Raw genomic sequence first — 26,804 nt, forward strand, 5'->3', positions numbered from 1 at the left:
TCCAGCTAGAACTAAAAGCTTACAAGGTAATAGATATTTCATGCTAATTATTGATGATTACTTTAGAATGTGTTGGGTTACTTTTCTCAGAGAAAAATCAGAAGCACTTGGGAAGTTCAAACTATTCAAAGCAATGGTTGAAAATGAAACCAGTAAGAAAATCAAATGTTTAAAATTAGATCAAGGAGGAGAATTCACATCTAAAGATTTTAATACATTCTGTGAAGTGAATGGAATCAAAAGACAGTTATCAGCACCTCAGACACCACAACAGAATGGAGTTGTTGAAAGGAAAAATAGAACTATATTGGATACAACAAGAAGTATGTTATCAGAAGCAAATCTATCGCATGTGTACTGGAGAGAGGCAGTAAGCACAGTTGTCTATACATTCAACAAAGTTCACATCAAAGGTGAAACTGGTAAGACCCCTCATGAACTATGGTTTGGTAATATTCCCACTCTTAAGTATTTCAGAATTTTTGGAAGTAAATATTATATTAGAAGAGATGAGTATATTGGCAAATTTGATCCTAGAAGTGATGAAGGAATATTTCTTGGTTATTCATCTAAGAGCAAGGCATATAGATGTTTTAATAAAAGATTACAGAAAATTGTTGAGAGTAAAAATGTAAAGATTGATGAACAATTCAGAGGAACTTCAAGATATATAGACTCTGAACTGGAAATACAAATTATGACAAATGAACCTAGAATGAATCCACTAGTACAGAATGATGATCCAGTTACTCTGGTATCATCAGAGGATTCCACAGTAATTGAAGAACAACAACAGACTAAGACACCCTGGTATGTAAGACTGAATCTTTCTGAAGATCAGATAATTGGAAGCAAATTTAAAGGAGTTATGACAAGAGGAAGATTGGCAAATGAAGAGGTATGTCTTATTTGTCAAATTGAACCATTATCTATCAATGAGGCATGTGAAGATAAATTTTGGATTAAAGCTATGGAAGAAGAATTAGGACAAATTGAGAAAAATAATACTTGGACATTAGTTCCCCAGCCTAAAAATAAAAATGTAATTGGAACCAAATGGGTATTTAGAAACAAACTTAATGAAGATGGTAAGGTTGTCAGAAATAAAGCAAGACTAGTGTGTAAGGGATATTCTCAGAAAGAAGGAGTTGATTCCAATGAAACCTTTGCACCGGTAGCCAAAATTGAGGTAGTTAGATTATTCTTGGCTTTTGCAGCTCACAAGGATTACAAATGTAAGGAAGTTAAGTAGCGGAAACAACTTCCTACACTAACCTTGAGAGGAGGGTAATGCAAAACTTTTTCAGATCGTTACAACAGTTACAGAAAATAGAAATAGATATAATAGCATTCATACCACAACACAGTGATTTACGTGGGGAAAACCCTTTCGGGAGAAAAACCCCACACTCCAAAAGCAGCTCAATATTTTATTCAGCAATCAAAAACAGATTACAACATACTTGCAGAGCAAGCTCTTCGCAGGAGTACCACTAATCAGAGATTCAGAGGCAACTCAATAGCCATAAGACTCTTACACACAACCTCTATCTCTCACACCTCATAAATAGGAGATACAATACAAGAAACTGTCAAACGGTATTACAAAACCATGGGCTAAAACCACCCAATAAGGTGTAGCTGACCTTATCTCCCTTCTAGATGCCCTATGACATGTTAAAGCACACATCAACATGTGTCGCTCCCTTTTACAGCTCATTTATGTATCCGATACAAATTATTTTTCCTATTTCAGGAGTACAAACTTCCGGAGGCCATAACTTGAGAACCGAGTGTCCGATTGACGAACCGTTTGAAGCGCCGGAAAGCTCGTGAAGTGCTCTATCACCTCGTAACCAGTTGCACAGGTTACGACCACTTTTTAGGGCATTTCAGAGCCTCTAAAGCCCCCAAAATTAAGTTTAAACATTTTATCGCACCCCTCCAAGATGAAAACTTTAATATCTTCAAAACTAGCTGTGACCTTGCGACGCAACTTTACCGGAATGCTTATCTAGCCAACCAGAAGCTTCAGAGAGAGTTTCGCACCATTTCGTGCTCAAATGAAAACTTACTATAAATAGTAACCTCGCATAAATGCAAGGTTGAGACACCATTTTTCCCAACAACAAAGTTTATCAAATGGATATTAAATGTGCATTTTTGAATGGAGATCTTGAAGAGGAAGTCTATATTGAACAACCTGATGGATTTTCTTTGATAGATGACAATGATATGGTTTGCAAATTAAGAAAAGCTCTGTATGGATGAAAACAAGCCCCAAGAGCTTGGTATGCAAGATTGGATGAGTATCTTTCAAAAATTGGTTTTACTAAAGGAAATGTAGATAGCAATTTATATTACAAAGTAACTAATGATGACATCTTGATTATTGAAGTATTTGTTGATGATATAATCTTTGGAGGAGAAGATGAATTATGCAAAGAATTTTCTCTTGAAATGCAGCAAGAATTTGAAATGTCTATGATTGGAGAAATAAAATTCTTTTTAGGATTGCAGATCTTACAGACTGATAAAGGTATATTTTTGAGTCAATCTAAGTACTTGAAAGAACTACTAAAGAAATTTGGGATGGAGAACTCTAAACCGGTAAGCACACCTATGACTACAAATGATAAATTATCTCAAAGGGATGAATCTATACCTGTTAATCCAACTAGATACAAATCTATGATAGGAGGTTTACTGTATTTGACACAAACCAGACCTAATATTATGAATGCAGTATGTATAGTTTCTAGATTTCAGAGTAATCCTAGGGAAAATCATGAATCAGCAGTAAAAAGGATTTTCCGGTACTTCCAAGGCACAACAAATCTTGGATTATGGTATCCTAAAAATGAAAATTTTGATCTATGTGCATATATAGATGCAAATTGGGCAGGAGATGTGGATGATAGGAAGAGCATCACTGGAGGAGCATTCTTTCTTGGAAAAAGATTAGTCTCTTGGTTGAGTAAGAAATAGAGTTGTACATCTTTATCAACAGCAGAATCAGAATATGTTGCAGCAGCAACAAATTGTACACAAGTACTTTGGCTTAAGCAAATGTTGAAAGACATAAAGGTAAAATGCAAGGAACTTATTACTATATACTGTGATAACACTGCTGTAATTGATATATCTAAAAATCTGGTATTACATTCTAAAACAAAACATGTTTCTATCAAACTGAATTTTCTAAGGGAAAAAGTTGAAGAAAAAGAGATAAAACTGGTTTATGTGAATACTAAAGAATAGCTTGCAGATATTTTCACAAAACCTTTGCCTAAGGAAACTTTTGAGTATCTCAGAGATCAGCTCGAAGTCATACCACCACCAGTAGAGACTTAGACAATTGATGATTGTCATCAACCGACAAAATTAAATGGGCAAATCTTTATTCCGGTATTTGACGAGGAAGCTACTTCAAAGGGGGAGTAGTTGGTATATTGAATTGGTTGGTATTTTGTATGAACTTGACCCTTTTTGACTTTGGCATTTGATGTCAAAGGGGGAGAGATATCTATGGAAAAACACATTATCTTTTTGGTAAAAGAGATTTTAGGGGAGAAATTTTGAAAAACTCATTTAAGAAGAAATTGGTATGAAAGATTGTTACTCCCAGGGAGAAATATGGAGATTGTTAGTTTTTGGCATTTCTGTTTTGGCACTATGATGGTTTTTCCATCTTGTGTTGCCATCAATACCAAAGGGGGAGATTGTTGGTATTTTGGTATGGTTTTGTCATTGATGTCAACACCTACTAAATACACCTACTTTGGAGATCCAACAACATTCACCGGCAAGTAGTAATCTGTGCAACAGTTACTGGTATATGATTAACTGACAGGATATAATGTTCACCGGTACCTGGAATGACATGGAAGACACTTGGTAATGTCGAAGACATCATGTGGACACTTTATTTTGAAGTAATAATCATTGGTATATTCATATTTGCATATTTGCTTTTACCGACAAATAGGTCCAGGTTATCTAGGGTTACACCGACAGGTTTATCTTTTCCAGATCAGCATGGCACGCTATGGAGATGATTTATTATTGTTGTAAACACATTAAGCCGATATGATTAATCAGTTATTGCATCGGATATTATATTATTTGTAAAATGTTTTTATTGTAATATCTTGTAGAGCTGACCTACTAAAATTGGTCTTAGGGTATGGTATAAATGTAAGATCTTATTTATAAGATCAAGTGTGGAATGCGAAAAAGATTCAAGTGAAGGTATATGCGAGATAAAGCATAGGCATACACAAAGACATCATTTGAAGGTGAAGTTAGGTTTTTGTAGAAGCATATCAGCATTACACGGGTACTAAATTCAACATATGAAGATGCGATTTTGTGCAGTACATTGTTATTGGATTTAACCATCCAACTGTAGTCAGTGTGACTCCCATTTGTGATTGAGCAGTGAGCTCTAGGCTGTTGGCCTTTCTGCATGTGCAGACCCCTTTTGTACACTTACTATTTGTAGTAGTATCATCTGATTGTGGGTAAGGTTTCCCACTGTGGTTTTTCCCCTTACAGGGTTTCTACGTACAAATATTGGTGTCATGTGTTGTGGATGACTTTGTGTTTATGTTTCATGCATTAATTCTTACCTGTATAGCAATTTACTGTTAACATTGTCTACCGACATACTAAACTGGTTTACCGGTATTATGTATTAAGTTGGTTAATAAGTTTTTGATTTGAATTTATTAGACAACTGATTCACCCCCCCTCTTAGTTGTCTCCAGGACCTAACACTGAAATCCTTTAACAGGTTAGTCTTTAATAGGACTTATCTCCTAACAGAGATCTGGATTCCTAACAGGATCTATTTTGGTGAAGAACATTATAAGACCTTAACCGGTCTGGTTACTATTCTGCAGATAGTTGACTTGTGAGTTTTACTCACAGTGGTTTTTCCCATTTGGGTTTCCACCTCAAAATATCTTGTGTTATGGTGATTGTGCTTTTATGGGTGAATGCTTTATTTTCTATTTGGCTTATTTATGTTTTAACCAGTTTATTGTTTAAGCTACTACATCGGTCTGCTGGAAAATTGTTTAAGAGTTTGGTTAAGTTTTTAGGGATACTAATTCACCCCCCCTCTTAGTATTCATCAATTGGTATCAGAGCCAACCTTTTCATAAGTCTAACCAGCTGAAAGGAGATATGGGAGAATACAGTATGAGGGAACCCACTCACCATTTGGCTGAATTTGAGAAAGCCTATGATGAACTCAAGATCAAATTTAAAGCCTCTTTAGTCAAGAGAAGAGAGCTTGCTAAGCAGTTGATGGAACTTACTGAAAATAGCTCCTCTGATGAAGCAGACATGGATGCCCTAATTGGAGAAGTGGAGAAACTAAATGAATCCAAAACTAACCTAATGAGGGAGTTAGAAGGACTGACTATTAGGATGAGTTAGGAACTAGAAAATAGGAGAAAAGTTGAAGATTTGGTAAAAGACAAGGAGCATGAGATCTTTAAATTAAAGCAAGAAGTTGGTACCATTACCACTTATCTACAGGAGGGTAAAGAAAAGAAAGAAGAAATGCAAGCTGAGCTGAATGCAACTTTCTCTCAAAATGAAACCTTGGTGAAGACCAATGATGCCCTTTCCAAGGAACTTGCTGAGACCAAAGAAATACTTGCTAAGTTCAACCAAAGTGCTATCAAGTTAGAACAAAAACTGGAATCAATAAAACCATCAAAGGATACCACTAGACTTGGTTTCTCTGGATACAAGGAAGGTGAGAACTTTGGAACCAAGAATGATGCACTGAAGAAACAATCAATACCTAAGGACAATAGCAGAAGTAAAGGTAAGCAAAAGTTTAAACTTGTTTTCTTTAACTGTCTTAAGGAAGGACATACTACCCATGTATGTAGGAGAAAGCCTTACAATAATTTTCCTTATTTTCAAAATAATGTGGTTAGACTTGGTAGATTTAATGGTCACTGTTATACATGCAACAAGTTTGGGCATAGAGCTTTTGAGTGCAGGTCAGTTATCAACAACTCTGGAAATAATCCACCAAGATCCAATGGAGCCGCCCCTAAACCTCTTATAAACCGGAACCCAAACTAGTACAAAACCCACAACCACCGGTCAAATTGTTGTGAAGCAGTAATCAGTTGGAGAGAAACCTTTCTAATATGTCATGGTAGTGGTCACATTGTTGCAACATGCAGAAGGAAGAATGAAAATGTGAACACTGGACCATGGAGAACACTTGGAATGGTATGCTATCACTGCAACAAACTGGGACACACCACCAGAGCATGTAGACTAAGAAAGAATCCATCAGGAAACATACCAATCAACACTAAAGGGAAGATTGATATTGAAACCGTTCAAGTGGATATGGACAAAACTTGGAAAAAGAAATCTAAAGCGAAGTCACATGATGAACTAGTTTCCACACCAAGTGTGGAAATCCCTAAATCAGTAAACTGAGCTTCAAAAAGCTTAGGGGGAACATATCGGTATAAATATTTAGAAACCCCTGGAGTATATCAGTAAGGCACTTTTATCGATAGTTGTTACCTGTCAATAGACAGAAGAATTGAAGCGGTAAAAAGTAAAATTAGGGTTTGAACCCTAATAGTGATGCATTTATTATGGAAGGTGGAAGCGAGTTTAAAAGTGACTTTTGTCATCATTTCTACTTACCTAGTTGCTGAGAAACTTTGTTTAAGCTGAGCAGCACAACCAGAGCATTTCATCTCGCATTCGAAAGAATTCAGAAATAAATCTTGCTCAAATCTTGCAACCATTTCATACTATTAGTGTGAAAGTCATAGTGGTAATCAAGCATCCGGAGAAGTGTGTTTTTCTTCTCACTGACAAACCCTAAAGCTCAGAGAATAAGGGTATTTGTCTTTGAAACATTCTTATCATTTGGAATCAATTTGATATTGCATCTGCATCTAACGTCCCCTCTAGTTCTACTGAACCCGAGGACACACCTGAGCTTCTTAAGATGAGATATAATGTCCTATCCCAAATTCCCGCCAGAGTCATTGTCCAAAGCGATGTTACAAGATATATTGATTGTAAAATGGAAGACCTAGGGTCCCTAGTAATTCACTCCCAGTTGAGTCTGTTATGTGGAGGTGATGAAAAGATTAAACCTGAATATAGCATAATAGAGAAGAAGAAATTGCCCAATGCAATTTACTTTCTCAAAGAATTTACCTAGGAACACATCAAGATTACCCTTAGTAGAGTTCATGGTGACAAAATGTACCTTGAATGAACACATGACATTGCACCAGAGGCAATTCATGCCGTGACTGGATTCTGCAATATTGGGGAAGTGCCCGTTCTTCAGAAAATCCCTAAAATGAAAGTAACGGAGCTCACCAGTTCAGTAAGTGATCAACGAGCAATGACTGTCAATACCATTAAAGATGATTTAGTGAAATATGCATGTATGGTAATTGGGTACAAAATATTTTATGCTAGGAAAATGAATTTTGTTCTTTTAGCTATGGTGCATGCCGCTTACAGAATGATAAAAGAGAATGCAGAATGTGATCTATGCACCTGTATGAAGAATCAACTCTTAGAGAACCTGAAGTCGATCAAATCAGATAAAACTCAAAGGTTCAAGTTTGGTCAATTACTAATTGGTATATTTTTCTACTTTCAAAGATACTTTCTTGGAGTCAGTGATGTTGAATGGTCATTTGATCTACTGGTTACCAAACAAATAAAGGAGAGTCTGCAAGTAGTAGGAACTGCATATCTGGAGACTTTGAACAAGTATTTTGGTGAATTCAAACTAAAAAATGAACCAGAGAATGAGAATATCTAGTGATTTAGTTAAAGAATATGAAGATGACATATGTTTCACCATCAAAATAGATGAATACATAATGGAAGCAGTTGAACCCAGAAAAGATGTAGTTGGGCCTATGGCCTATGAGGTGGTAAATGATATATTGACAGGATATGCCTGAACCCTACTAGCCTCACCACTGGAACCCAAAAAGAAGAGGACTGGTACTTATTTAGAGAGAATCAAATCTAGTGAGGAACTGAAGGAGATAAAAGGTAAAGCAACACCATCGACATCGACATCGGTTACATCTGCTACTAAACCCAAAGTGACCAAAAGGTCACCTGCTAAAAATAAACGGGAGGCTATTCCAACAAAGGTGTTCAAATGAACACGGAAAACCAGGAATCACTCACCAGATCTAGAAGACTCTAAGTCAGAGGTAGAAGTAAAAAAGACAAGGTAATCTATCAAGAAAGTGAAGTCAATCGGTAATGTACCTACAATCTCTACACTGGTAAACTTAGATATTTCTTCTTACAAGCCTATGACACATTGTCAAAGAACCATAAAGAATATTAGAAGAAAATTCCTTGATGATTTAAAGGATCATTTTGATGATTCAATGATAATGAAAAGGAGGAGGTTGAACAAGAACTCATTAAATATCTATGTATAAATGATCGGTCACCTTCTGAGATCAAATTTGTTACATCTAAATCCTTGTATGATTCTTTGGACAACAAATGGCGCATTGCTATTGACAAGGAGCAAGACATCAGGGAGAAAATTTTTGCTCAATATTTTCCAGATGTCTCTAATTCAGAATTGTTTGAACTTATTGATAAGAACAAAGGCATCTTCTTCATGCGAAAAAGAAGACTTCTACTACTCCAAGGCGAATTTTCTGAAGTGGAAAAAGACACCCATTTGAAGGTGAAAACTGTTGTCGACATGCAAAGAGTACAAGAAGTGAATCGGCTGGATGAACAAGAGCTTGATCTATCCACAACCAAAACCGATGTAGTCTTTGACAGTATGGGTGAAAGAATAGCAGAACAAAATGACCCCATTGATGTTGATGCACTAGAAATAGAAGATATCACTCCAGATAAGGAGTAAGCTGAAATAGAAAGATTAGAGAAGGAAAAGGAAGAGAAAGCAGAAAATGAGAAACTCGAAAAGGAGAAAGCAGAAAAAGAAAAACAAGAGAAAGAACAAGTGGAGAAAGCGTGACAGGAAAAGAAGAAAATGGAAGAAGAGGAAAAGAAGAAAAAGGAGGAAGAGGAGAAGAAGAGAAAGGAAGAAGACGAGAAAAAGAAAAAGTAAGAAGAAGAAAAGAGGAAAGAAATAGAGAAGAAGAAGGAAGAGGAGAAATAGAGAGAAGAAGAGAGAAAGAAACAAGAGGAGAAGGCTATCAGGCTAGCCCAAGAAAGAGATGAAGAGGAGAAGCGAAGACAAGCGGAGGTCAAAGCCAAAGAAAGAGAAAAAATTCCTAAGGCCACTGGAGATCAAGCCAAGCAGGTTGATTCCACCAGTTCCACTAATTTGACTCTTGCCTGTCTAACCCAATCGGCTGATGAAACTGAGCTACTACGAAGCATTCACTTAGCATAGGAAAGATTGGAAGAACTAAGGAAAAAGAAAGAACAAGATCTCATTCAGTTTGTCGTTGACATCCTCTCCAATCTAATCCCTGGTACTAATCTCCCCAGTACCAATTCCTCATTGGCTAAGATCAAACTACTATGCACAGTAGTCGATGACCCAGTACAATGTTTGGAAGATGTTGCCCAGGCCACTGCAAAGAAAAGTCATGAAAGGCACTCGCAATTACCTTAATACAACACATGAATGATGACCGGGAAAAACTAGTTAAACATAAAGATAATATAAGGTCAGCTATGGGTGAAGGTCACCTACTCTTGAGTAAAATTTGTCAACCTCACTTGTTCTATGAAGATGCTCTGCAGAAATACATCGGCAACTTCAAACTGCCCTATGATCTATCCATAGCCTATGGACACTCTGTTCATCATTATCAGCATCAAACTACCAAGCTTGACTCAGAAATCTACAATCGGACTCAAGATTTGCAAGAGCTTTAGTTGCTCCTATTGCCTAAATTGTAGGTACTCCAGAAATGCTTTCTGAAGCTAGAAGCTATCACTGTGACACAGGAGCTAAGCACCATAGATGTGATGGATGAACTAGCCTTCCAAATGAAGATCGAGAGTGAAATTTTTGCATCGCTTCTTGGCTCGTGGTCCTCAGATATGAAGGACTTTCTACAAAACTTTAAATCTCTTTTTGAGAAATTTTATTCTTTGTTGCCATAAACACATACTCTGTTTTTATGTTATGCAAACTGGCAACGTTTTGTATTTTCTTTGTCATTGTTGGCAAAGGGGGAGTAGTGTATCTATCTTCAAATTTGTCTTCAAATTTTGACAAGTATTTTTGCACATACTTGTAATTTTTGCAAAGGGAGTAGTGTATATGCTTAGGGCGAGTAATTCTGCTTATGACATTTTTTTTTGTGTTAAAGCACTTAGATGTCAAATTTTTTTCCTAAGTGTTGCCATCAATGCCAAAGGGGGAGATTGTTGGTATTTTGATGATGTTTAGTTGTGACTGTCATTGATGGACACACACTTATTTGATGAATGTATTATTCTCAATCGGTAACTGTTCTAACCAGTATTGTATGAATAGTTTTTATTTGATTGAAGACTATCGGTGTTTTAAAGGAGAAGCTTATCGGTCAAGTGGTATGAAGACCTCAAGCAGAATGGAGACCCCATGCGGTGGTTAATATTTTGATCAGATCAACTAAGATCAAGTTTTCCAGTCTTCACCTATTAACCGGTGATTGGTATATGAAATTAATGAGTATACATGTAATGTGTGATGAGTTATCATCCACCGACACTTTAGCGGTATTTCTGTTCCGTGTTACCAAATGTGTCTAGATGCACTATACCTAGGAAATTGTAATCTAATCCTATTGGACCGACATGAAATGAAGCTCCTATTTAAGGACATCATGTCTAGGGTTTTAAAAGAAGAACAAAAGTTGATATGTGCGAGTCTTTTGAGAGGAAAGGTATCTCGTGACTTAGATTGAGAGTGAAAAGCATAGAAGACTAAAGTAATGCTTGAATGAATTAACAAGGAGTTATTAGAGATCTAATCAAGCATTTTGTGCTACTATCTAGATCATTCACTTGTTGATTACTAATATCTTTGACAAGTCTAAAACCCTTAACCGGGTAGGCCCAGCCAAGCCTATTGCAAATCCTCTAACAAGGTGGTTCACAGTTGTGGATCTGAAATCCTTTAATAGGGTAGTCTTTAATAGGACTTATCTCCTAACAGAGATCTGGATTCCTAATAGGATCTGTTCTAGTGAAGAACATTGTAAGACCTTAACCGGTCTGGTTACTATTCTGCAGATAGTTAACTTGTGAGTTTTACTCACCGTGGTTTTTCCCATTTGGGGTTCCATGTCAAAATATCTTGTGTTATAGTAATTGTTCTTTTATGGGTGAATTATTTATTTTCTATTTGGCTTATTTATGTTTTAACCAGTTTATTGTTTAAGCTACTACACCGGTCTGCTGGAAAACTGTTTAAGAGTTTGGTTAAGTTTTTAGGCATACTAATTCACCCCCCCCTCTTAGTATTCATCAGATGTATGGATACTGACGTGGCTCAAGGTTTCTATTTCTAAGTTTTGTAATCAAGCTTCTTGTTTGGTCTTTAGTGATAAACTCCCTCGGGAGGCTTCCCAACCTTTAGAACAAAGGCTTTACGTATCGTAAAGATATTGGGGGAAGGCTAATCGCTGAGCAAAACCGTTGAAGGGACTTTTGTCACCCTCCACTTCTGATTGTAGTGGCTTGGAACACTTGGCGATAAATTTGTTTCCCACTTAGGTAGTTCCCCTCTCACCGACCATTTAAATGGCACACTAAGAGCAAATCGGGAGGGCGGGCCTACTAAAGGTTGTAAATGCTTGAAATACTGAAAGCATAAGAGTGGTTTGGCTTTTTGATCACCCAGTTAAGGGGAGAGCATATACCTTCCACTTTCAAGACAAGGCACACAAAGTTCTTTTTATCCTTTAAAGAAATGATTCGCTAACTTCTATTTGGAGATGCTACTCCAAAAAAGAATGGTGTCCTTTTTAACTCTTAAATCAATGATTTTATTTTAAGCTAAGTAATGAAATCCTGGTCAACAAAGAAAAATTTTCGAGATGGTCAACAAATTGAATTCGATAGGGGAAAGATTTCCCTCTGTTGCTTTTATCCAGAACTTGAAAACAAGTGAGGTTCTTTAACTTATGCAAGAAAATGTAATGGATCTTTTTAGACACCAAAGGATGGTGAGGTTCTTTTTAAGGCTCTTGCATAAATAAAGTTTGTTTTGTTCTTTTTAAAGCCCAAAAATGAAATGTTTTCTCTTCCTATGAAAGCAAGGTAAGGTTTTATTTGTTGTTCTTTTTAAGTTACCCAAAAGAAAAATGAGATCAATTTTACCAATGAGGAAATGAAGAAAACTTTAAATAACTAACTTAACCAAGTTAGAAATAAAAAATTTAATCACAAGCCTAAAGTTAGTAAAAAAAATCTCCCAATCCTATAAAAAAACGTTAGTTACCTACAATAAAACCAGTTAGAAAACAAAATTTCCAAGGTGGACTTCTACAAGTCTATTTTTTTGTCTCTGTTACAGTTTTGTTTTTTTCTCTGTGTTTTCCATGCGCTAATTTATAGACCAGATAAGCTAGAAAATAAAACCGATGCACTAGCAAAAAAATAAAATGCGCTAAGTTGTTGCTTGGATGCGTTGCACTAATGTTTTAACATGCTGAGACCTACAGGAATTAACAGAAGTGATTATGCGCTAAGGTTAAGTTGGGATGCGCTAAAGTATGGTATCAACATGCTAAACAATGAGCATGATGCGCCAAAGGAAAGACCGGATGCGCTAGAGAATGGTATCCACGCGCTAATTCAAGTTTTCCGCATACCTGTAGAGTTAGTCCTGCATTAAAAATGATTTGATAAATGGGGTTATTCCCTACGGTGGGTGCCATAAATGTGTGCGGGAAAAGTGGTGCAATGAAATGGAAAATGCGTATTCGGGACTTGTCCACACACCAATGGGACTCTTGGTGCAAGTTATGGAGCTATACGGAATAGCTCAACTTCCCAAGGGATGTTCCATCATTCTCTATCTCACAAGACCCCTCAATCCAATGCCTTTGCTCTCAGATCACTGAGCAAAGTGACTTAGGGATGACAATCATGAAAATGAGGGATGCTTTGATCAAACTAACATGAATACAATCCTAAATATGCATGATATTAATAAATATGAATTAAACTAGCATGCATATGATGATAAGATGAAAAGATTAGCAAAAGAACTATCCTAACATGATATAATAGCTTAATATGATTATTTATGATGATAGAAATGCTTCTAAAATGTTTATTACATTATTTCTATTCAAAGAGAGATTAAATGCTTAGTAAAATGCCTATAAGTGTGATGCTAAAGACTTGGATATGAAAATGGAGAAATGAGGGCTCTATTTATAGGGAAAATAGGGAAATGAAGGGTCAAGATTGGATGATCCTATCAAGGGTCAGGATTGAAAATTATCAATCCATGTTTACAATTCTCACCAATGAAATGGTGACAATTGTCAACATAAGACTGCTTGAGAGGGGATGTAAGAAGCATTAAATGCTTGAGAAGACCTCATGGTTACCTTAGGAGGTAAGGGTTAAGGTTAGGTTAGGATTATCCATTGGATAAAGATTTTACCCAAAGGATAAACTCTTGTGCAAGGGTTAAAGAAATAACCAAGGTTAAAGCCATCAATGCTTGATGAGACCCTTAGGTTAGATGAGGGTTGAGTTAGAGAGAAAGTCTCTAATCATGGAAGAGGGTTGAGTTAACCATTAATGGTTTGGAAGACTTTCAAGGTTAACTTATTGAAGACATAAAGCCTTTAATGGTTATTGAAGACTTTAAGGGTTTTGAGAAGTAACCTTCCTTTGATTAGGGATGTAACAATATTTAGTAGATGGGTTAGGCTAATTTAGAAGGGATTAGAAGGATCTAGAAGGGGGTTTAGAGAGGCAAGTGGGAGATGTAGGAAAATGCAAGTGGGTGGAGGGTAATTTAATTAAAATAAATTGCTTTATTTTAATTGTGGCTGCAAGTGGAGGTTTTAAATAAATTAGATTTACTTATTTGAAGTGAACAATTTAATTAAATGTAAATTTAATTAAAAAGAGTAGAAAGGGGATTTAATTAAATAAAGTGGTTTATTCAATTAAATGATATGAAAGGCCTAAGTGAATTTAATTAAATAAATTGAATAACTTATTTAATCAAATAGATTAATATGGGTAATTTAATTTAATTTAATTTAATTAAATAAAGGAATGAGAGTAAAATGAATATTAAATATTCACTTAAGAAAGTGGTCATTTTTATATGTCTACAACTTCGAATCCTTTATGAGCTGCAAAAGCCAATAAAGTTGTAACACCTTCCAGCTTGGCCACTGTTGCAAAAGTCTCACCATAATCATCTCCTTCTTCTTGTGCATAACCTTTGCAAACCAATCTACGTTTTTTGCAAACTACAACACCATTTTCATTCAACTTGTCTAAAAACCCACTTAATGCCTATCACATTTTTATTTACCGGTTGGGGTAATAGAGTCCATGTGTTGTTCTTCTCAATTTGTTAAAGCTCCTTCTCTATAGCTTTAACCCAATGATCATCACCAAATGCTTCCTTAGTAGTTCTAGGCTCAATAGTGGAGATCATGCAAGAAGTCTCTCTAATTCTTCTTCTGGTTAGCACTCCAGCATCCTTATCTCCAATAATCTGCTTAGGATTGTGATTGAGTCTCACATACCTCAGAATAACATGAAAATTATCTTCAGGTTCATATTCATTATCATCATCTTCTTCTGAATTTACCTATTTCGGTTGAACTAGTACATCAGTATTCTCTTTACCGGTTTTAGGTTTCACAGGTTCTAGCTCCAAAAAAAAAATGCAAGGATCTTCATCCTTTTTCTCTGAATCAGTTTCCCCTGAGACTTCAGGATACTCATCCACTCTACCATCAGCACTATCTATGATTCTCTGTGTTTGGTTGTTAAAACACTTGTAGGCCTTACTCTTGGTGGAATAACCAAGAAATATACCTTCATCACTTTTAGCCTCAAATTTTCTAATATAGTCACCTCTCTTAATAAAACATTTGCTACCAAATATCTTGAAATAACCAACATTAGGTGATCTACCATACTAGTATTCATAAGGAGTCTCGTCCTTACCTCTTTTTACCCAAATCTTGTTCATTGTGTAGACAGTTGTGCTGACAACTTCTCTCGAAAAACTTTTCGCTACACCTCCTTTTATCAACATCGTCCTAGCAGCTTCAACAACTAACCGGTTGTTTCTCTCTGCAATACCATTTTGTTGTGGTGTCCTCAGTGCAGAAAGTTGTTGTTTGATACCATTATCTTCACAATATCTAGTGAATTCCTCACAAGTGAATTCTCCACCTTGATCTGTCCTCAGACACTTTATCTTCTTTCCACTCTCCTTTTCAGCTAAGGCCCTGAATGCCTTGAACTTACCAAATGCCTTTGTTTTATCCTTCAAGAAGGTGACCCACATCATCCTTGAGCAATCATCAGTGAAGATCATGAAATATCTATCACCTTGAATACTTTTAGTCCTTATTGGTCCACATAGGTCTTTATAAACCAAATCTAACAAATGCTATGCTGAAAAAGACTTGCTCTTGAAAGTTAAGGATGTCATCTTTCCCAACTGACATTCCTTACAAAGAAAAAACACCGATTTGTCCAATTGAGGAAAACCTCTCACTGTCTTTGACTTACTCATTTAATAATGTTATCAAAATTCAAATGACAAAATCTCCTATGCCAAAGCCAACTTTCATCTACTTTAGCAATTAAACATTTGTTGACTTTAGGATTCAGGTGAAACAGGTTACCTTTAGTTTTCTTACTAGTTGCAATCAGTTCACCTTTGCTCCCATAGATTTTGCACATGCCATTTTTAAACTCCAATGGATATCCTTTGTCATTGAGTTGGGAAACACTCAACAGATTATGCTTTAGATCTTCAACCCAGTAGACATTATCTACACTACTCTTTCCATTAAAAGAAATAGTTCCCTTACCTTTAACCATGCAGGGTGAGTCATTACCAAATCTTATAACTCCAACATCAAATTCCTTTAAAGAAAGAAATTTTCTCCGGTCATCAGTCATATGATGTGAACAACCACTATCAATTATCCAATCATTAGAAGTATCCATTCGTGAAACTAAAGCTTTTTGATCAGATGTTTCTTCTTTAATGGCTACGAACACAATGTCTTCATTAGCATCACCACTAGATTCCTCATCAGTGATACCACCATCAACTGCAATAAGACAATCTCTCTTTCCTGTTCCCTTGTACTTCTTGAACTTGTCTCACTTGTGCTCATTGTCAACACTAGGATAGTTAGCAGCTATGTTTCCAATCTTGTTGCATGCAAATCATTTCAAAGGCAATTTACCTATATATTTGTGGGTACCTCTGGGCAACCGCTTGGTCAACAAAGCTTCAAGATCAACTAAATTGTCTTCATGATCAACTTCTCTACTGGATCTCGATTCATAGCTGTGACTGACATCTCTACTTTTTCTCATAGATGGGTTAGAAACAAAAAGCTCTAAATGTTGATTCAAATTTTTGAATACTACCATCATAACCATTTAATTCAAAAGTAGTAAGATTACCAATGATGGAGTCAAGGGTTACCTTGGTTTTGTCAATAGATTTCAACTCCTGAATGGCTACAACTCGGATAGCATAGACTGGTAGCAGGGTTCTCAATACCTTACTAACTACTGTGGCATCATCCATTTTACCACCAACACTCTTAATCTCACCAACTATCTCTTTTATCCTCTGACCATACTGTTGGATATTCTCACCTTCAGCCATCCACATGTTATCAAACTTCCCTCTTAGACTCTCTTCCTTGGCAATCTTCACATGTTCATCACCGCTATAAATCTCTTCAAGTTTCTTCCATACCTCATGTGTAGTCTCTAGACCATGAACATCAACATATTCAGCATCAGATAAATAACTAATAATAGTCTCCAATGCTTGATTATTTTCTTGTTTCTCTTTCTTCCGATCATCAGTCATAGTCCCAGTAGGTGCAACATATTGAGTATTAACATATTTCGAGTATTGATTTCTAAGACTCTTGATATAAATTTTCATTCTGTCACTCCATATCCTATAGTTCTCTCTAGTAAAATTTAGACCTTCCTTCTTCATCATGATCTACAAGATCTTTACCTCAAGCTGTTAGGCCTAGACCTTAGAGGACCTGAGAAGTTCTGATACCAATTGATGGTATGATGAAAGAACATGTATCCGATCAACTACTGAGAGGGGGGGGGTGAAACAGTAGATATAAAAACTGATTAAACTTCACCAATCTCAAAATCAATCTCTCAAAGTAAACTTAGAACTATCAATGCAATATCTCTGTCAAGATAAAAATTGTCAAGCTAAACTGGTTGACTGTTACAATAGATAACAGTAATCAACTTGTAACTTACAAACATCAAATTATTTTACTCATATAAGTAAAACTTCATATTGATGTCGGTTATAATGACTTATCAAAGTGGATTAAGTAGTTAAGAAAATCTACCATAATAAAACATAACCACAAAAACATTCACCACTTGACACAATATTTTTGACTTGGAAACCCAAATGGGAAAAACCATGATGAGATGAGACTCACAAGATAACTATCTGAACTCTTTTGAAGTTCTCTTTGTTAGGAGCCAAGCCTGTTAAACCTTTTACAAAAAGTCCTGTTAAGAAATGATCTTGTTAGGAACCACCCGATTAAGGGATTGACTATAATGCCTTGTTAGAAGCAATACCCTATGAGGAGTAACCTTTGTAAAGGATTTAGAATCCAAGCTAATGGATTACCTTGTTAGAGGATTTGAATAATATCAAGCATGTTAGAGCTTACCTAGTTAGGGGATTTAACTGTTGTAATTGTTAGAAAACAACAAGAGTTTGCTGACATGTTTAAATAGTACTTCACTTGCTTGTTCGGATTCTTTTCGTGCTCCTATCTGCCTTTACTCAAATTGCAGATACAACATCTAGTTTGGCAACCACACACTCAATTCAACTTTGCCAACACACTCAAACTAAAACAACTCATCGACCTTATAAACAAATCAACTAGGTTGGTACCACAACAAAAACCTAATTCTCATAGAGATTACAGACAAGTCAGTTCAAGTATGACCTTTGGATTACATAACAATCTCTACACATCATTCAAGAAAGCCTTGACCGCTCCTTGATTACTGCTTCATCGAACTTAGTAACTCATCACGTGCTTTGCATTACATGCAGTATACTTGCTCATTCCCAAGACAAAAAGTCATTACCTAAATGCGCCAAAATCAATTTGAAACTCTCTTCATACAATATGAATACATGTCATAATTATTACCGCTCATCATTAGATCATAAACCAATATAGCCAATTCAAAAAACTTAATTGGTTAGGGTTTATCAAAACAACAAGTAGGGTTTACTGGTTCAACTCTCCAATACTTAGCAATACCGGTTCACTCCACAAACTAACCTACCAGTTACAGTTTCCTTTCACTAGCTCTTCTTACCGGTTAATTAACATCAATTACAATATAACAAATCATTAATGCAATCTTTATGCAAATGCCAACAAAATATTCCCTGCCTGCTAGAAAAAATAGGTCACCTGAAAAATGTGTTGAAAAAATTCCCCTTGCCAAAAAAAGTTGCTTGAAAATGGCCTGCCGGAAAAATTTGCTCGCCGGAAAAAGATGTCGGTTGCCGAAAAAAAAAACTTGCCAAAAAAAGGACACAGGGGGCGACCGTGACGACAAAGGCAGCATGGCGGTGGTCGGCAGCAACAGGGTGGTCGATAGCAGCGATGACGACATAAAATAAATAAATAATTTTAAATTAAATACTAAGTTAGATTTATTGTAGTAAATAAATAAATAATCTATTTTAAGGTTAAGTTATAAAAATATAAAATCAAATTCAAGATTTGTAAATTACAAATTTATAAATTTATAAAATTCGACATGCAAGAGAGATCAAATATATATTTGATATTTAAGATTTAAAATATAAATTGCATGCATGGATTGACTGATCCTTTTAAGATATAAGGTCCTTTTAAGAACTGATCCTGTTACGAACCACCCGGTGAAGGGATTGACTATAATGCCTTGTTAGAAGAAATACCCTATGAGGAGTAACGTTTGTAAAGGATTTAGAATCCAAGCTAATGGATTACCTTGTTAGAGGATTTGAATAACACCAAGCTTGTTAGAGCTTACCCGTTTAGGGGATTTAACTGTTGTAGTTTGTAGAAAACAACATGAGTTTGCTGACATGTTTGAATAGCACTTCACTTGCTTGTTCGGATCCTTTTCATTCTCCTATCGGTCTTTACTCAAACTGCAGATACAACATCTGGTTTGGCAACCACACACTCAATTCAACTTTGCCAACACACTCAAACTAAAACAACTCATCGACCTTATAAACAAATCAACTAGGTCGATAACACAACAAAAACCTAATTCTCATAGAGATTACAGACAAGTCAGTTCAAGTATGACGTTTGGATTACATAACAATCTCTACACATCATTCAAGAAAGCCTTGACTGCTCCTTGATCACCGCTTCATCGAACTTAGTAACTCATCATGCGCTTTGCATTACATGCAGTATACTTGCTCATTCCCAAGACAAAAACTTGTTCCCTAAACGCGCCAAAATCACTTTGAAACTCTCTTCATACAATATGCATACGTGTCATAATTATTACCGCTCATCATCAGATCATAAACAAATATAGCCAATTCAAAAAACTTAATTGGTTAGGGTTTATCAAAACAACAAGTAGGGTTTACTGGTTCAACTCTCCAATACTTAGCAATACCGGTTCACTCCACAAACTAACCTACCAGTTACAGTTTCCTTTCACTAGCTCTTCTTACCGATTAATTGACATCAATTACAATATAACAAATCATTAATGCAATCTTTATGCAAATGCCAACAAAATATTCCCTGCCTGCTAGAAAAAATAGTTCACCTAAAAAATGTGCCGGAAAAATCCCCCTTGCTAGAAAAAGTTATTTGAAAATGCCCTACCAGAAAAATTCGCTCGCCAGAAAAATTCGCTCGCTGGAAAAAGATGTCGGCTACCGAAAAAAAATGCTCGCCGAAAAAAGGACACAGGGGGCGACCGTGACAACAGAGGCAGCATGGCGGTGGTCGGCGGCAGCAGGTTGGCCGACAGCAGCGGTGACGACATAAAATAAATAAATAATTTTAAATTAAATTTTAAGTTAGATTTATTGTAGTAAATAAATAAATAATCTATTTTAAGGTGAAGTTATAAAAATATAAAATCAAATTCAAGATTTGTAAATTACAAATTTCTAAATTTATAAAATTTGACATGCAAGAGAGATCAAATATATATTTGATATTTAAGATTTAAAATATAAATTGCATGCATGGATATATATATATATATATATATAGAGAGAGAGAGAGAGAGAGAGAGAGAGAGAGAGAGAGAGAGTTAATTTTTTTGAAGATTTAGTTATTGAAATATATATATATATATATATATATATATAATTCAATTTTCAAGATTTTAAATTCTAATATTACATGCATTAGAGGATTAAATTAAATAATCAATTCAGAAGTAAGAATATTTGTAAATTATAATTTTGTAAAATTTGACATGCAAAGATGTTGATAATCTATTTAAGAGTTAAATAGTTAAAATTTTAAGATATTTAAATTATAAGTATTTACATTTGTAATGGATAAATTGTAAATTATAAGAAAATTAACAATAACTAGATATATTACAACATGCAAAGAAATAATAATGAAATAAATATAAGTATATTTATTAAAAATATAACAATTAATTATCTTGAAACTAAATTGAGCATAAGTCATGCAATTAGTCTTCTAGATTTAAATTAATAGACTCGTAAATCATGCAAATAGTTAAGATCTATATTTAGCACTTATTATAAAATTATTATTAATTTATGCATGATATCCAAACTTAGCCTCAAAATTTATAAATAAGAAAGGATTCTTGTATTTTCCATCATCATCATCAAAAGAGAATTTTAAGTTGGAAGTTTGATTATCTTTCTTTTGCGATTTTGGAGCTTTCATCTCTCTCTTATTCTCCTCACACCCAGGTTTTCTTTTCATCGACATGATTTCATTTGAAATTCTTGTTACTGTTTATACTAATCTTTTCTTTCCTATCTATGTTTCCATATCATAAATTGATTTTGATCTCCCCATGTCTTCCTACGCCTACCTCATCTCCCCACGTCTTCCTCTCCACACCAGCCACACTTCTTTGGGCTATCTCCCTAGCCAAACCCCTTCCAGAGTGCATAGCCAAATACATTTTATTTATTTATTTTATTTAATTACATCCTCCTCTAATTCTTGTAATTCTGTTGTAGATTAATAGGGGAGACATTTTTGTTTTATCAATTTATGATTTTAGTTTTTATACTAGAAATTTATGCTCGATTTGCCATATGTAGTTTTCTAATTTTTACCAATATGGTTTGGTATAATGGAAGAGTATGTTTTTTTTGGGATCATTGGGTTAGGAGTTCAAACCCTATTATGTCCACTTGACTTTTGACTTTTTATTTTACCTAGAGTGAGAAATTTAGAATTATTCTTGTATTTGTGGAAATGGTTTAAATGGGTTAAATTAATTATTTATATTTAAATACTTATACAATAAAATAGAAAAAATTGTAAAGAGGAGAATAAAATAACAGTGGATAGAGGTTATTTTATTTTGAATTTTTAATATTAGCAAAATTCTAATTTCAAGATTGATTAAAATAATGATTTTTACTTGGAAAAGGAAATTAAAACAATAAATATATATAATAAATATTATTTCTGATATTAATCCGTGGAGGGTTAATTATTTTTTTGTCTATGAGGGATGATTATGGAATATGGTGCTTGTTATGTGCTAACTAGGGAAGGGTGATTTTCTTCACCCCCCCAATAGGGTAATGATGGCCATCAATATTATTTATTTTCTCCCTACCATAACACATGTAGTTAGTTCAACCAGGATGGGTTGTTAGTTCTACATGAATGCATATGGTTCCTTTTGTTGGTGTAAATAATTATTCATCATGGATATTTTTACACCTTACTTAAGTTTACTTAGGAAATGCATTTTCATAGTAGTTTGGGTATGAGACACTTGGGTGTTTGTGCCACATTGGGATAGTGTGTGTAGGAGAAATTCCACCTTTTATGGTGTTGATCTTGTTACTACTTTATCATATCCACTTATTGTGGAGTGATAATTCCACATTCAGTGGGTGATCCACCTCATGTGGACTATTATATTATTTCTCCTACCTACCCACACCTATTTCCTACCTACCCTTGTTTCTTATTGAGCCACATGTCATGTTTGTGTGCTCACATATCCCTAGCCTTGCCTATATAAGCAAGCTCATCTACATTGTATGTAATTTTTAATCATGATTATTGATCATTTTCTATTGATGAGAATACAGTTTATTCTTGTCCTATATTGTGTCTCTATTTTGTACATTTCATTGAGCTCTTGATCTTGGCAAAATCTCACATGGTATCAGAGCCATTGGGGCTTCATTGATTCATCTTGAAGAGGCATTATTGCGACGTCAAGAGGCAGATCTGAGGAGTAGCATCTTTTGGAGGCATCCTAGACCATATCTGACCCTGTCATTGCGTCTAGAAGGCCGTTTCCATGAATTTTGGTTATAAAGTTGGCCTATTTTGGTGAGAAAAAAATTTTCGCCAATTTTGCTAGTATTGTACGGATTTCGAAATTTTTTTATTATATTTTTCAAAAAAAAAAAAAAATTAATTTTTCAAAATTTTTTTTTCAAAAAATCAAAAATAAAAAAAAAAAAATTGAAAAATTTCGAAAAAAAAAAAATTAAAAAAAATCTCAAAAGCAATTTTTTGGGGGGTCTGCAGACCCCCCCGTGACCTGTCGTACCTTGCAAGTCTGCAGCTCTGTTCCCGCTCCAGACGACACGCCTGTACCCGTCGTTGAACTCCCGCAGGTTCCCGCCGATCTCCTCGACGCTGCCCATACCTGCTGATCTCCCCGCCGCCATCCGTGTCGTGCGCCCACAAGTCCCCACCGAATGCTCCCGTCGGCCACTTTGCATCTCCCGTCGGTAGCTCTGTCCGCCGCTGGCCGTCAGTCTTCTCCTCTCCGGCGATCACCCTGTCCATTCCGCCGGTTACACCATCCTTCGTCGGCGACCACCCAGACAGGTGAACCCGTGTCCACCACGTGACAGGCGGCCACTGGCCCACAGGCTAAATCGTACAACCCATACACACAGTCATCTGCCATGTCATCTGCCACGCAGAGCTCCCAGTCAGCAAATCCGTACGGTACGGCCTGCACAGTCACCTATCCAGTCAGCAGTCTGTACAGTACAGACGCTCAGTCAGCAGAGAGGCGAAGTTTTTGCGACGGCCATACGGCTGTCAAATTTAACACAGTGACTTGCTGACATCAGCATTTTTCAAAAATTTTGCAGGCCCCTCTCATTTGCATTTTTGATTTTGCAGTTCAACTTCAAATGGCCATAACTTGCTCATTTTTGCTCATTTTTTAGTGCAATTTTTTTTGAAATGGGCTAGAATTTCGTGCTCTCTGTAGTGGTGAAGAATTTTTTTGATTTTGATGCATTGATTTTTCAGAAAATGTAGTTTTTGGTGACTGTACCTGAGTAATCCCAGTTTTTGCAACTTCAAAGGCTTGGTTTAGGGTCATACGACCTCCTTTTCAGGTGCCGTTTTTTTTGAAAGTGCGTATTTTTTCGTCTACTTTCACATGATGCTATCAGATTGATATGATTGTAAGTAGAAATTGTACTTTCAGATTTTGGCCATTTTTGGCTCTCTTGGTACTTGTATATTTGCTTGAATCTCAGTTAGATTCATTGCACTATTGATTGAATTATTTTGTATCTCATTTGAGAAGTTGTAAAATTTGCTTCATAAGTCCACTTTTCCTTGTTTTGCAAGTGGCTCATTGTAATCGCACTAAGTATAAAGTGCCAAAATCATCACTTTGGGGGGGTACTTTGATTGAGTGAATTTGGGGGGGTGTCTCTTGTGCTTTTGTACTCTTGTGTTCCTTCCTTTTTGCTGCTATGGGTTCTTCTAAGTTTCCTCTCTTAACTCCTCATAATTATGCTACTTGGAAAATTGATGCATGGAGTAAACTTATGGAAAAAGGACTCACTCATTACATTGATGGAACTATTGTTGCTCCAGCTGATCCTAAGGTTGATCCAATTGGTCACTTGGATTGGCTCACTAAAAATATCATGGCAGTTGGTACCTTAAGAAAGTATCTATCAAAGGATCTCATTTTTCATATTGAGAAATGTACTCTAATCAAGGATGCTGGGCAAAAGTTTCAAGACTTGTATGGTCAAGTTGATGAGATTAGGGGATATCAAATTGATAGTGATCTCACCATGTTAGATCCCAAGAACTTTGATACTATACAAGATTATGTCACTAAGGCAAATGAGTTGAGGGCACAACTCAAAGATTGTGGCATTGATAAGAAGGATACTCAATTGATATTCAACTTGATAGGCAAGCTTCCACAAGAATATGCAACATTTGTTTCTAGTTTCCAAACCCATAGGATGACAATGGGTTCAAGCTACAAAATGCCTGCATTTGATGCTTTCAATGAAATGTTGATGATGGAACAAACTAAGTTGATAAGCATGGGCATTCTTAAGGCTTCTAAGTCTCAAGCATTAGTGGCAAATCAAGGGAACGAAGGAAATCAAGGAAAGGACAACTCAAACAAGAAGAAATGGCAATCAAAGCCTAAAGAAAAAGCACCATCTTCTCCACAACAAGGAGATTCATCCTCTTCCAAGAGAGATAATTCACCAAAGAGGGAGAGACCTACTTGTGCTTATTGTAAAAAGATTGGTCATGAGGAGCATCGTTGCCATTCTAAGAAGATTGATGAGCTCACACATATCATCAAAAAGCATAACATTGATTTGCCTAAAGTCTACAAGAAGGATGATTCATCAACTTCCACTTCCTCACATTCAAAAGGAAAAGGGCAAGCATTCATGGCTTCTACAAGTCGGAAGACTCACTCTTTTGGAACAAGAAAAGGAAAAGCTCTATGTGCTACTATTAGTCATGATTCAGAGAGATGGCTTCTAGATTCAGGGGCTTCTCATCATATGGCATCTTCGCAGTCTATGTTCTCTACATTTGAGCCTTGCACCATGCCACAGATTTTGATGGGCAATCATACATACATGGATGTGATTGGGAAAGGATCTATTGACATTGGGGATAACTCCTTCAATGATGTGTTGTGTGTACCCCACTTGACAAACAATCTCCTTTCTATCTATCAAATCACACATGGCGCAACTAAGAGAGTTGTGGAGTTCACACCTAACTCAGTTTTCGTTAGAGACTTGGAGACTAGAGCTATCATTGCAAATAGGGTGGTTGATCATGCATCTCAGTTATACTCCTTTTTAGATTTTGTTGATGATGATGATTTAACATTTGATGATTCTACACATTATGATCACACTTCTTGTGATGGTTCAGATTTTGAGGAGAACTTTGGACACTTGAACATGGGGATTCTCACATGTGAACCCATTCTTGAGCCTTGTATTTCATCTCCTCATATTGATATCACATCACCTATTGCACCTAATGATGCAGATAGTGCGACAGTTTTGCCTTCATGTGATTCAGTGCAGTAGGATATTCATTGTCTTCCCGCTTCAGATTCATGGGATGATTACTTGACAGTTATTGCAGGTTTCTTTATGGAATCCTACATTGCAAATTTGGGAGACATCATTGATGACATTCATCTTCTCTTTGATGAAGGTGATCCTTCTTCGATTGTTGCGAGGGCACACTCTGACCCTCTTGTTCATTCTCTACATGATCATTCTTTCGAGGTTGACATGATTGTGGATACTTATGTACAACAGTTGGAGGAGGTCTCTTTATGTTTTGAGGAGACATGTTCTACATCCATCTCCACTAGATCTTGGAGTGCCTTTTTCAGCAGTGTGGCACAGTTTACCACCTTTGGAAGGGGTATCTTTCAGCATCGACATGGGGACAGTTGAGTAGTTTTCAGAGATTCCTTTCATCATGAGTTTTCTTCATACATCTTCCCTTCATGATTGGGGAGACTTCATGGATACACCTTTGGTTTTGTTTCTTCCTAAGGGGAGGAATGTTGTTCGACGTTCGTGGAGCAGTTTCTTCATACATCAAGCTTCTATCATTGGTGCAGATTCCACATTGAGGGGGGGTTTTCTAGCTTCTCTTCTTCTCTCATATGGGGGGGACTTTTTCCTCACATGGGGTTTTGTTCTTCACATTCTTCTATGAGAGTTCTCTTGTATGTTTTTCATCTCTCTTTTGGGGGAGGTTTTTTTCCCATTGGGTTTTTCTCTCTTTCCCCGCTTTGTGAGAGATTTCATTGCATTGGTTTGCATGCATTTGCATTTGTACATGGGTACCTAACATGGCCTCATAGCTAAGACCCATCTTGCATTGCTTAGTTGCATTGTAGACTTAAGTGCATTCCCCTAAGTTGCACTTAAGGGGGGGTGTTGGTGTAAATAATTATTCATCATGGATATTTTTACACCTTACTTAAGTTTACTTAGGAAATGCATTTTCATAGTAGTTTGGGTATGA

The sequence above is a fragment of the Cryptomeria japonica genome, chromosome 5 (assembly GCF_030272615.1).
Source record: "Cryptomeria japonica chromosome 5, Sugi_1.0, whole genome shotgun sequence".
In the NCBI taxonomy this organism is placed as follows: Eukaryota; Viridiplantae; Streptophyta; class Pinopsida; order Cupressales; family Cupressaceae; genus Cryptomeria; species Cryptomeria japonica.